We start from the raw sequence: 11596 nt of genomic DNA, 5'->3' as shown, positions 1-11596 counted from the left end.
CTTGGCTTGCCTTATAATATTCTTTGTTGGAGTCTTGGGTGAACATTGTGATTTGGAACTGGGGCCAAATCCAGTATAACTATCTTTTTTGTTTTTTTGTTTTCATGAATCCATTACTGTTACCATTACGGTTAATGGAGCGCTAATTGGTATTTCTGCAGTGGGTCTGGGTTTTTTTAATGATTTTTATGGTCAGGTTTATTTTGTAGATGCTGGATTAATGGATGAAAACTTTTGTTTGGGGAAAAAACACTTTTTTTTTATGTTAATGGCTCTTTAAATCTGGGGATAGGGTTGCCACCTGTCTAGTTTTGAACCAGGCAACCCGGGTTTTAGATTGCTGCCTGGTTTTCAGATGTCTAAAAACCTTTTACCTGCAGGATTAGGATTACCTGCAGATTGACAAGAAATACAGCCAATCACAGTACGCTAGGGCTTATCCCGCCCCTACATGTTATTGACACACCCCCCTACATCACCGTGCCTGCCCCCTGTTTCACCACATCTGCCCCTTTGCGTCACAGCGCCCGTCCCCTGATGTCACTCCCCCAGTCCTGTCTGGGTCTATCTAAAGAGAAAGGTGGCAACCCTATCTGGGGGGCCGTGACAAAGTTCCCCAATTGGCCCCTTCAGTTGATAAGACCGACCCTGTTAACCAGCATAGATGCACTGTTGGGGACTTAGCCCCGAGTGTGAGCCCTGTGGCTGGGCAGTACCCCTGTTACTGATGGGGACACTGTTCTGCTCACTCTCTGTAGTTTGTGGCTGAATGGGGAGGCTGTGCCCTTACAGACTGGTTGCTGTACATTTTGCCAGCAGAGGCAACCAGTGTCCGACTGGGCCACCGGGGTACTGGGAAAAAACCCGGTGGGCCCCGTCGGCCCATACCCAATCTCCGCAGGTCCTCCGCTGATCCACTTGTCTCCTTCCCCCAACGCGTTTCAGGTAAGTTTGATATAGGGTGCTCGAGGAGGAGGTTGGACAGGTGCTGGGGGCCTCTGCGGGAGGGGGGGGGTGAAGGTGGCGGGGACCATTGGGGGTGCAGGGGCCCCCGAGGCAGAAGCCCGGTGGGCCCTGCACTCCCCAGTCAAACCCTGGGGGCAACTCCTCCCATACTCTGACTCTCAGCCACTCAAATGGGCCATAAATGATGCCATGTAATGTGACGTCCGTGCCCCTCACTGGGTAAAGCGGCTTCTATGTGATTCACTGGATCTGACTGCATGTGTTTAACGTGACACAGACATAGAGGTTTGTTGCTACGATAACAGGGACCTCAGCACAAGCTCTGCCTTGGGTCAGTATCCCCACAGTATTTAATGCTCGCTGATCAGTTTTTATTTACACGCTTCACTGTTTCAGGATTCAGATACTATGCTACAGTTCTGGTTAAATACTGCTCTTGGTTATTTAATGCACTTTATTTGGTTTATTTTTCAGTATCTGATAATGTGATAATGTCACAGTGGCATTTTTTGGGCACCATTTCTCTCTGTATAAACTGGAGTCCGTGCCTGGCACACCAGCCAGACAGTTGTAAATTGTCTCAAAATAGCATTCTCTACATCAGTACATCAGAGTTTGAAAGTCTCGCGTTTTTATGCGTATTTCGGCTACATGTGCCTACACCAGAGCGTATTCCATTCATTCGGGTGCAGGCACATGTAGGAGGCGTAGGGCGGTATTTTCGGCAATCGCTTTTTCGCTTGCCGAAAATATCCGCCCTAATCCTCGTCTGGCATCAGCCTTAAAGGCTGACCGACAAATCACATTCTGGGAACTAACCCCACCTATATTAACACCTACTAATAAAGTACATTTCTTACTGTTTACCGCTACTATAATTTTTTGTCAAAAACCAAATTCCTCCTACAGCTCAACACACTGCCCTATTAGTGCAGCGGAGGAACACCACCAGGTGCCGTAGAACTGCCTGCCTCACTGCCCTGCAACACCACCAGCTGCCGTAGAACTGCCTGCCTCACTGCCCTGCAACACCACCAGCTGCCGTAGAACTGCCTGCCTCACTGCCCTGCAACACCACCAGCTGCCGTAGAACTGCCTGCCTCACTGCCCTGCAACACCACCAGCTGCCGTAGAACTGCCTGCCTCACTGCTCTGCAACACCACCAGCTGCCGTAGAACTGCCTGCCTCACTGCCCTGCAACACCACCAGAGCTTTTGGAAATTCGGCTCCTCTATCTAGTCGGCACCTCCTGCTCCCTCCAGATTCTTCAAGTAGTAAGTCAGGGAGAGGGTCACACAGTCAGTGGCTCCTCACCCCCCGGTTTTACTCCTTACCTGCTCCTGCTTTATTATCCATGAATTGTAAAAATACACCAACTGATTACTGTGCAATCATGAGCCACAGTTGAGTAGAAAGTCAGTAATTGGTCTGTTTGTTTTTATAATTGATTGTTATGATGTTGTAATTGCCTGGGAATCATGATTTCTGGTCTTGTACTTCCCTCCCACCTGTTTTATTGTGCTGCAAATTAGTTTTTATTTTATTAAATTGTGGATGCCTTGTTTTATGCCTTATGCCTTTATCTTGGCCCTTGGCTTGCCTTATAATATTCTTTGTTGGAGTCTTGGGTGAACATTGTGATTTTGAAATAGGGGCCAAATCCAGTATAACTATCTTTTATTTTTTTGTTTTCATGAATCCATTATTCTTACTGGGGCTAACGGCTCATTTGCTATTTCGGCAGTGATTTCACTGGCAAGTCTTGGGTTAATGAAGTGCTAATTGGTATTTCTGCAGTGGGTCTGGGTTTTTTAATGATGTTTATGTTAAGGTTTATTTAGCAGGTGCTGGATTAACGGATGAAAACTTGTATTGGAAAAAACACTTTTTTAATGTTACTGGCTCTTTAAATCTGGGGATAGGGTTGCCACCTGTCTAGTTTTAAACCAGACGGCGCAGTTTTTACATGGCTGCCCGGTTTTTAGACGTCTGAAAACCAGGCACGATTGTCAGCAGATTGACGAGAAATACAGCCAATCACAGGTTATTTATAATAGGGATGTAAACATCTGAATTCTAAACTCTTCTGTTATATCTTTTACTAGAAATTAGGGCTTATTTATGATGCCCGAATATTTTGACAGAGTTATAACAATGGCTAATGCTCTGGAAAAAATACACTCTGCCATTTAACATTTTATTCTTGAACCAACAAATGTATTTGTAGCTGTAATATTGGTGTGTAGGCGCCATCTCAGTGCATTGTGCCCGAGTCTGAGCTTTCAGCCAGCGCTACACATTAGAACTGCTTTCAGCTAACCTATTGTTTCTCCTACTCCCATGTAACTGGAGGAGTCCCAAGTCGGACTTGGATTTCTTACTATTGAGGGCTATTCTGATACCTACTGGGAGCTGCTATCTTGCTCCCTTCCCATTGTTCTGTATATGCAAACCCTATGGGCTTGTATTAGTGTCCCCTTACTCTGTAAAGTGCTACAGAGAACAATAGCACTATATCAATAGTAATAATAATTAGGCCCCTCTATTATACATGATTTCTTTGCAGAAAATAAACAGCAGGGAGGAAGGAGACCCTGACTTTCCATTTTCCATAGACCAGGAATAGAGTGCAAGGCGCCTATGTTCCTCTGCATTCTTCAGTTTGAACCTTAATTACAGTAATAGACAAAATGGGCACACTGGGGCTTTACATGATGTGTGCGATTGTGTGCCTGGCACTGCGCCCCCTTCAGAGAAAATGGCTCTGTTTAGGGATCCAATGCATTTACAGACAACGATGCTACAAAATGAGCTGCCAACGAGGAGCATAAAGCGACACGTGTGTATCACAAACACGCAAAAGCCTGTAGTGTGTAGGGCAGAAACTCACAAACTAAACCCAATGTATTGTTACTAAACCCAAATATTCCAAAGCTCACTCATTTGAATGTATATTTGGGTATGAGGAGGAGAGAAATGAATCTGACTTTACTAATAAACCTTCCTTTTGTCTGTAGAGTTATGAATAAAGGGATATTCCTTGCTTTTCATTGGCGGCAGGGGACTGAAAGGGAATGGCTGTCTCCATTTGAACAGTAAGACTTTTACTAATATTTTCCCTATAGAAAAATAACCCAAGGGAATGTCTGACAAATGATGGCACTTAATTTTAATTAAACTGCTGAATTGCATCAATATGTCTCAGTAGGGCGGGCCTGATACATTCCATTCAGGTAAGAATACACAAAATCAACTATTTTATAAATAACATTTCCACATCATATTAAAAATATGGGGTTCAAATTCCTGATACAGTATGGGATCCCTAATCCAGAAACCCATTAACCAGAAAGCTCTGAATTACAGAAAGCCCGTCTCCCATAGACTCCATTTTAATCAAATAATTCAGAATTTTAAAACTGATTTCTGTTTTCTCTGTAGTAATAAAAAAACAGCATCTTGTAATTGATCCCAACTACAATATAACTAACCGTTATTGGAGGCAAAACGATCCTATTGGGTTTAATTAATGTTTTATTGATTTTTTAGTAGACTTAAGGTATGGAGATCCAAATTACGGAAAGACCCCTTATCCGGAATACCCTTGGTCTCAAGCATTCTGGAAAACGGATCCTATACCTGTATTGCATTTTGTTGTCTTTATTATGGAGGATGCTTAAGCTGCCATACAAGGGAGGAGCTGATATCTGTGCAGTTACCATTCAAGGGGAGGGCAGATTTGAACCTTGGGCCAATTATCGGATAGCACTGGAGGGAACCTTTATTTTGGACACCACTATCTTTGGCCAATGGGGTTTCATAAACCTTCCTATCTGACTTAGCCCATATTAGTCAGGGATGCTATTGTTTTGGCCCCTTACACTGGGTTACAGAAAAATTCTAGTTTGCTGTCGGAGAGGGGACACTGGGGTACATAAACATTCTAGTTTGCTGTCAGAGAGGGGACAGTGGGGTAGATTAACATTCTAGTTTTCTGTTGGAGAGGAGACACTGGGGTACATAAACATTCTAGTTTGCTGTCGGAGAGGAGACACTGGGGTACATAAACATTCTAGTTTGCTGTTGGAGAGGGGACACTGGGGTACATAAACATTCTAGTTTGCTGTCGGAGAGGGGTCACTCGCGTGCATAAACATTCTTAGTTTGCTGTCGGAGAGGGGACACTGGGGTACAGAAACATTCTAGTTTGCTGTCGGAGAGGGGACACTGGGGTACATAAACATTCTTAGTTTGCTGTTGGAGAGGGGACACTGGGGTACATAAACATTCTATTTTGCTGTCGGAGAGGAGACACTGGGGTACATAAACATTCTAGTTTGCTGTCGGAGAGGGGTCACTCACGTGCATAAACATTCTAGTTTGCTGTCGGAGAGGTGACAATGGGGTACATAAACATTCTTAGTTTGCTGTTGGAGAGAGGACACTGGGGTACATAAACATTCTATTTTGCTGTTGGAGAGGGGACACTGGGGTACATAAACATTCTAGTTTGCTGTCGGAGAGGGGACACTGGGGTACATAAACATTCTAGTTTGCTGTCGGAGAGGTGACAATGGGGTACATAAACATTCTTAGTTTGCTGTTGGAGAGAGGACACTGGGGTACATAAACATTCTATTTTGCTGTTGGAGAGGGGACACTGGGGTACATAAACATTCTATTTTGCTGTCGGAGAGGAGACACTGGGGTACATAAACATTCTAGTTTGCTGTCGGAGAGGGGTCACTCACGTGCATAAACATTCTTAGTTTGCTGTTGGAGAGGGGACACTGGGGTACATAAACATTCTAGTTTGCTGTCGGAGAGGGGATACTGGGGTACATAAACATTCTAGTTTGCTGTCGGAGAGGGGACACTGGGGTACATAAACATTCTAGTTTGCTGTCGGAGAGGGGACACTGGGGTACATAAACATTCTAGTTTGCTGTCGGAGAGGGGACACTGGGGTACAGAAACATTCTAGTTTTCTTTCGGAGGGGGGACACTGGGGTACAGAAACATTCTAGTTTTCTTTCGGAGAGGGGACACTGGGGTACAGAAACATTCTAGTTTGCTTTCGGAGGGGGTTCAGCTGCTCTGATTGCTTACCATGGCTCTGTTATAATATGACTGGGGAAACAATTCCTTTTCTGTGCCTGCAGGGTTGGACTGGTTTATTGGCCCAGATCCGACCCTTCCTGTCGCTCCCCCTGTCCGACCGTTCCTCCCTGACGCATTAAACTTTCGGGAGCCCAGGGGAGGACGTCTGGTGAGGGACCCAGTGGGGGGGGATTAGGGGACGCGCACCTGCAAGGCCCCTTGGGTTGGATCCCCAGTCGGCCCTGCCCCCCCAGTCCGCTAAAGTGATCTCAGGGGCAATATCTATGCACTAACTTACTTTTGGGGTCTCTAAATGCCAGATACATCGGTGATCCTATGCACAATGGGCATCAAACTGTTCAGTGGACCCTTGGCTTCCATATTTAGGGAGTGTTTTCTTGGTACCTAATGTTATGTGGGAGAAATGATGCTTGAAAACTGAAGCTTTGAGACAATGTTCTAGAATTTTCATTTTTTTTTTTGGAAACTGCTAAACTTAGAAAAGAATTGCTGTTTCTTCTTCGTCCCTTCCATGTCAGTACGCATGGGCAGTATTGCCCCCACAGCTAGGAGGTAGGACCTATATACCAAAGCCAATCAAAATTAGCCCTTACCTATAAGACCATGTGACTTCCTCCTCACCACTGTTATTTTTTGTCCTACTGAACAGGAGGTAGGATCTCCCTCCTCACCATTTTGTGATTTCACAGTTTGATTGTCCACCGCTGCTTTCTGGCAGGGTGTTGGTTTGTCCGCTGGTTGTTTAGCATGCATAGTATATGGCGCTTCTGACTTTCATGCAGGGTGGCTAGATGGTACATTGAGTATGGGTTGGCTGTGCACCAGTCGTTCCATGCATGTTTTCCAGTTGATTCCAGTCATGTTTTACTGGTTAGCTGATCTTCCATCTGCAGGTCGTGTACAGTTCCTAAACCTGGCCCTAACATTGCTGGTTAGGTAGCCTCTCAAGGTTGGTAGCTACAGTGAGTGGTAGGAAGTTGGGTTTCAGCCTGTCATGCTCTGTTACAGGCTGGAGTCCCTAGCTTGTTTGTGCCATAGGGGGGCTTGATGGCTAGTGTGCCCTTTCACTGTTCGTTGCTTCAGATCTGTGCTTGGATTATCTTTGGCTGATCTCTGGGGGTTGTTGAGTTTGACGGCTGTCAACACCAATTTAAGCTGATACCGGTGTGCTTTGGAGCTAGAGGCTTGTGTGTCACAATTTATTTTTCTAGGGCCCCAGGTTAGTGCTAAGGATTGGGGGCATAGAGACAGCTCTAGTGGATAATGCATCAGAGTTGTGGTTAACTGGTAGGTTGCTGCGGGGCTGGTAACACCAGTGAACTGCCCAGTGTCAGAGTTATTATTGTGACCATTTTCTTCTTGTTGGCAGAGGATCCTCCCGAGCCGGGCTTGGATGTTTATGGCAACCGTAGTGTGGAAATCCCTCTGGTCCCTGAGAGGATTCTTGTAGCCGGGAATGGTCCGTTTTTTCTTGTGATGCTTGATTTGTTTTTAGCATCTGTTGATATAATTGTTCCCACCCCTTATATTTTAGGGGCATGGCTTGGTAGATCCCATGCATACTGACATGGAAGGGACGAAGAAGAAAATGAGAATTTCACTTACCTCTTATTGTAAATTCCATTTCTTCTAGTCCCGACATGTCAGTACGGGGTTTCCCATCCCAATTATTTGCTTCTTGTATTGCTTGGCAAATGTATAACAGTGGTGAGGAGAAAGTCACATGGTCTTATAGGTAAGGGCTAATTTTGATTGGCTTTGGTATATAGGTCCTACCTCCTAGCTGTGGGGGCAATACTGCCCATGCGTACTGACATGTCGGGACTAGAAGAAATGGAATTTACGATAAGAGGTAAGTGAAATTCTCATTTTGGTACTTAGCAGAAGAAAGACACGGTTACCCATTTGGATTTGGCAGACTATGTACTGTTCAAAAATATATGGTTTCCTGGGGTATTGGCACGTTTGGGAGACATGAGGCTTTCCAAATCAGTTGATTTTTTTTTTTTTTTGTATTTCAAGCTCTAAATCTTGTTCTAAAATTTCTACGATCTGCTTTATGGTGTGTCTGAATCCACATCTGGCACACGGAGCGGATTTCGGCAGGAACACAGATACTGACTGAGCCAAAATCTGCACAGACGCACCATGAAGCAGATAGAAGTGGAGGGGTGGTTTCTCAGCCTGCGCTTATACACAAGCCAGGAAAGCGCCTTGTGTGGCAGGAACCCTAAACACCATTATGGGGACCTGAGACTTTTGCCCTGTTTGAGGGAGATAAACAGGAGGGGGGGACGGGGCAAATGCCCAACTGGAGAGCAGTAATGACAGCAGTAAGTGCTGATTCTGTGCCTCTGTCTCCTGATAACATTGCAGCTCTCTCTCTCTGCCAGGCACCAGCCCCCCCCCCCATACTTTTTACTTTGTATCTTTTCTGAGCCCCACCCTGGTCACATGATGCTGTGTGTGTGTGAGACATTATCCTACAAAATGGTGCTGCTTCCAGGAGGGTGAGATGCTAATTCTGCTTCTTTCTGTGTGTGAGTGTGTGACTGAGTGTGAGTGTGAGTGAGCATGATTGTGCAGTGAGTGGGGAGGGCATGGCTACCTGCTCTGTGGCTGCTGCACTGAGGGAACCCACCAAATCACAGTTCCCTTTGGGGGAAAGAGTGGGCCGTTGGGCAGCAGGGACCTTCCTGTTCCTTCAGCCTTTGCCCCCCCTGCAATTCTCTGCATCATGGCGGCCCTCCTCTGGTTTCAGCAGCCCTCCTGCCTCTCCAGCCTGTATACAAGTTAGTGACACACACGTATACATATATTTCTGGGGGGTCGAGGGGGTCGCACACTTACAGCACTTGTACATACACACACTGTGCAATTTGCCACATGCACACACTTTTACTATTGTTTAGCTTTTATTTATTTTACTATTGTGTGGTTATTTTGCCTTCAAAAACTGCCCTAATACTAATGCAGTATCTTTTGTATTTCATGTCAATTAGATTTGTAGCGTTATTCAGTTTTTAGCCATTTTATTGCATTTTCAGCTCTGCATATTTGTTGCCTGTAAAACCGAATTGGGGAAACAAGTGAAACTTGGGTTCTGGCTGCTGCTCTCCTTGGGTTGGTTTTATTGCATTCTACCATGTTGTTTACCCCTTTGTATTTCCCTGAATATGTACAGGTACTTTCCCAACATATGTGGCTTTCTGGGGTAAACAGATTTGTGTCTCTTTATCCACATAAATGAGTGTATTTTGCTGTAGTTGTGTTGTGTTAACTAAACCCGCGCCAATATTTAGATAATTCCTCAATAAAAAAGTGTAAATGATGTGTCGGTGATAAACTTATATAATGTCTTCAGCAATGGACAGTCTGTGGGCTACATTGGACGTGCGTTCACAGAGAATTTGAAAATCCTGACGCTGAAACGATGAGTCCACTTTAACAGTTTCAAGTTGGGCGGCCATTGATGGGTAAATCCATTTAATCACTAAGAGAATCTCCGAGTTCAGGATCAGGTATTGTTTTAGTCGCGATGCTTTGCACTGAGTCCAGGGAGGGTGAATAGTCTTCTTGGTCTGCGGCCTGGTCAGCGCTTTGGGAAATGTTTGGGTTCCTGTTAGTATGGTTTTCATTTATATTTACTATGTTTTATTTGCCATCTTGGCCACACCCCCGCTGGCATTCATATTTACTATGTTTTATTTGCCATCTTGGCCACACCCCTGCTGGCATTCATATTTACTATGTTTTATTTGCCATCTTGGCCACACCCCCGCTGGCATTTATATTGACTATGTTTTATTCGCCATCTTGGCCACACCCCCGCTGGCATTTATATTGACTATGTTTTATTTGCCATCTTGGCCACACCCCCGCTGGCATTTATATTGACTATGTTTTATTTGCCATCTTGGCCACACCCCCGCTGGCATTTATATTTACTATGTTTTATTTGCCATCTTGACCACAACCCCACTGGCATTCATATTTAGGATGTTTTTATCTTGGTACCAAATGACCTGTAGGAGATAGGATCCTGTAAACTGGAAGCTTTGAGGTGTTTTTTAACTAATTTCATATTTATAAAAACCAATAACTGTAGAAAAGCTTTACAGTCTGGTAGTTTGGAGTAGAAAGACATATTTGCCCATTTCGGATTTTCCAAAATAGTTTTTTTCCCCAAAAATATATGGTTTCCTGGGGTAATCCTACTGTGAGTAGAGTCTGGCCTTGCTGTGTAAAGTATTTCAGGCACGATCTGTTAGTGTACTGCTGGGTGTTTTTGACACATACCCAGGGCCGGAACCAGGGGTAGGCAGAAGTGGTACCTGCCTAGGGCGCAACTATGTGTGTGTGTGTGGGGGGGGTGCTAAGCAGGTACCTCTGCCTACCCCCTTCTTGCTGCTGCACTTCCCACCCCATGACATCAATACGTGTGCACTCACTCTCAAAAATGTGTTAATAGCCCAGTACTTAGGCCTATTCCAAGAGTCCCCCACCCCCCCTCAGTGCCGCTGAAGACAGGAATGAAGAATGTATTCATGGGGAGTAAGCTGGTCTCTGTGCTCCCCCAACTTTTTTTGCACTGCATTCAGTTAACGTTATCTTCTAGTATGTATGTCCTATTCTAAGCAACTTTCCAATTGGTCTTAATTATTCATTATTTTATATTCTATTTGTCTTTTTCTTCTTCCAACTCTTTGCAGCTTTCAAATGGGGGTCACGTACCCCAGCGTCCAACAACTGGTTGCTCTGTGAAGCTAAAGTTTTATTGTTATTGTTACTTTTCATAACTTCTTTTTCTATTCGGGTCCTCTCCTATTCATATTCCAGCCTCTCATTCAAACTGGTCACTGGTTGCTAAGGTCATTTAGTTCTAGTAACTTGCCCAAGTCTTCCAACCCCTGCCCTATTCTCTTCATTACTGACCCACAAGTCCTACATTGAAGTTGTTTTCTGAAATTTTATTTCTTTAAAGCACTGACTTCTTATCATGGAAACAAAAAAAAACGAGAGAAACCACCGAGACCAACAATGACTTGGAAGGAGCTACAGAGCCCAGTATTTGGCAACTGAGTAAAAGTGCATCAGGCAGCCGTATCAAGCTCTGTGTATGGCACTGAGGGGCGCTCGCGTCATCTGAATAAACAACTGCCTGCAGCAAATGTGCCGAAATCAGAATGGGGCAAAATCTTTCCCGAGCAGTGAGCCTAGCTGGTACGTATTTACATCAACCGCTTCTCTTACTGCGGCGGCTCTATACAATAGAGTGTTGGCACTGAATGCACAGAGATGGGTGGGTATTGAGACGGCCAATTCATTGCAATAGATTTTATTCTCAGTGAAACAATTTAGGCCGAAGGTACACGGAGCATTTGCTCTTAGTCTGCGTTTTTTCTGCAGGGTGAGAATCCCTTCCGTATTTCTGCACCTCAGTAAAACTGCATCTGCCCAAAAACTCCTGCTTTGGTGTTTTCAGGCCGATCCCTGCTCGGGGAAGGA

General features: G+C 44.9%; 1 long non-coding RNA gene across 4 annotated transcripts in view; it reads left to right on the top strand.

Annotated features, from left to right (window-relative positions):
• The first annotated feature begins 2100 nt into the window (after window positions 1-2100).
• The window catches only part of LOC108644490, a 50697-nt gene continuing 41201 nt past the window's right edge, over window positions 2101-11596 (top strand). For 2 of the 4 annotated variants that reach the window (XR_004219652.1, XR_004219654.1), the window contains exons 1-2: window positions 2101-2241; window positions 3985-4062. This is a non-coding gene — a long non-coding RNA (uncharacterized LOC108644490). Of the gene's footprint in view, window positions 2242-3984; window positions 4063-9452; window positions 9721-11072; window positions 11095-11596 lie in introns of those variants that run through there. The other 2 variants (XR_004219651.1, XR_004219653.1) reach the window with 2 other exon arrangements.

The sequence above is a fragment of the Xenopus tropicalis genome, chromosome 8 (assembly GCF_000004195.4).
Source record: "Xenopus tropicalis strain Nigerian chromosome 8, UCB_Xtro_10.0, whole genome shotgun sequence".
NCBI classification, from domain to species: Eukaryota; Metazoa; Chordata; class Amphibia; order Anura; family Pipidae; genus Xenopus; species Xenopus tropicalis.
Note: the sequence above shows the minus strand (reverse complement) of the source record. Positions and strands in the feature narration are given on the sequence as shown.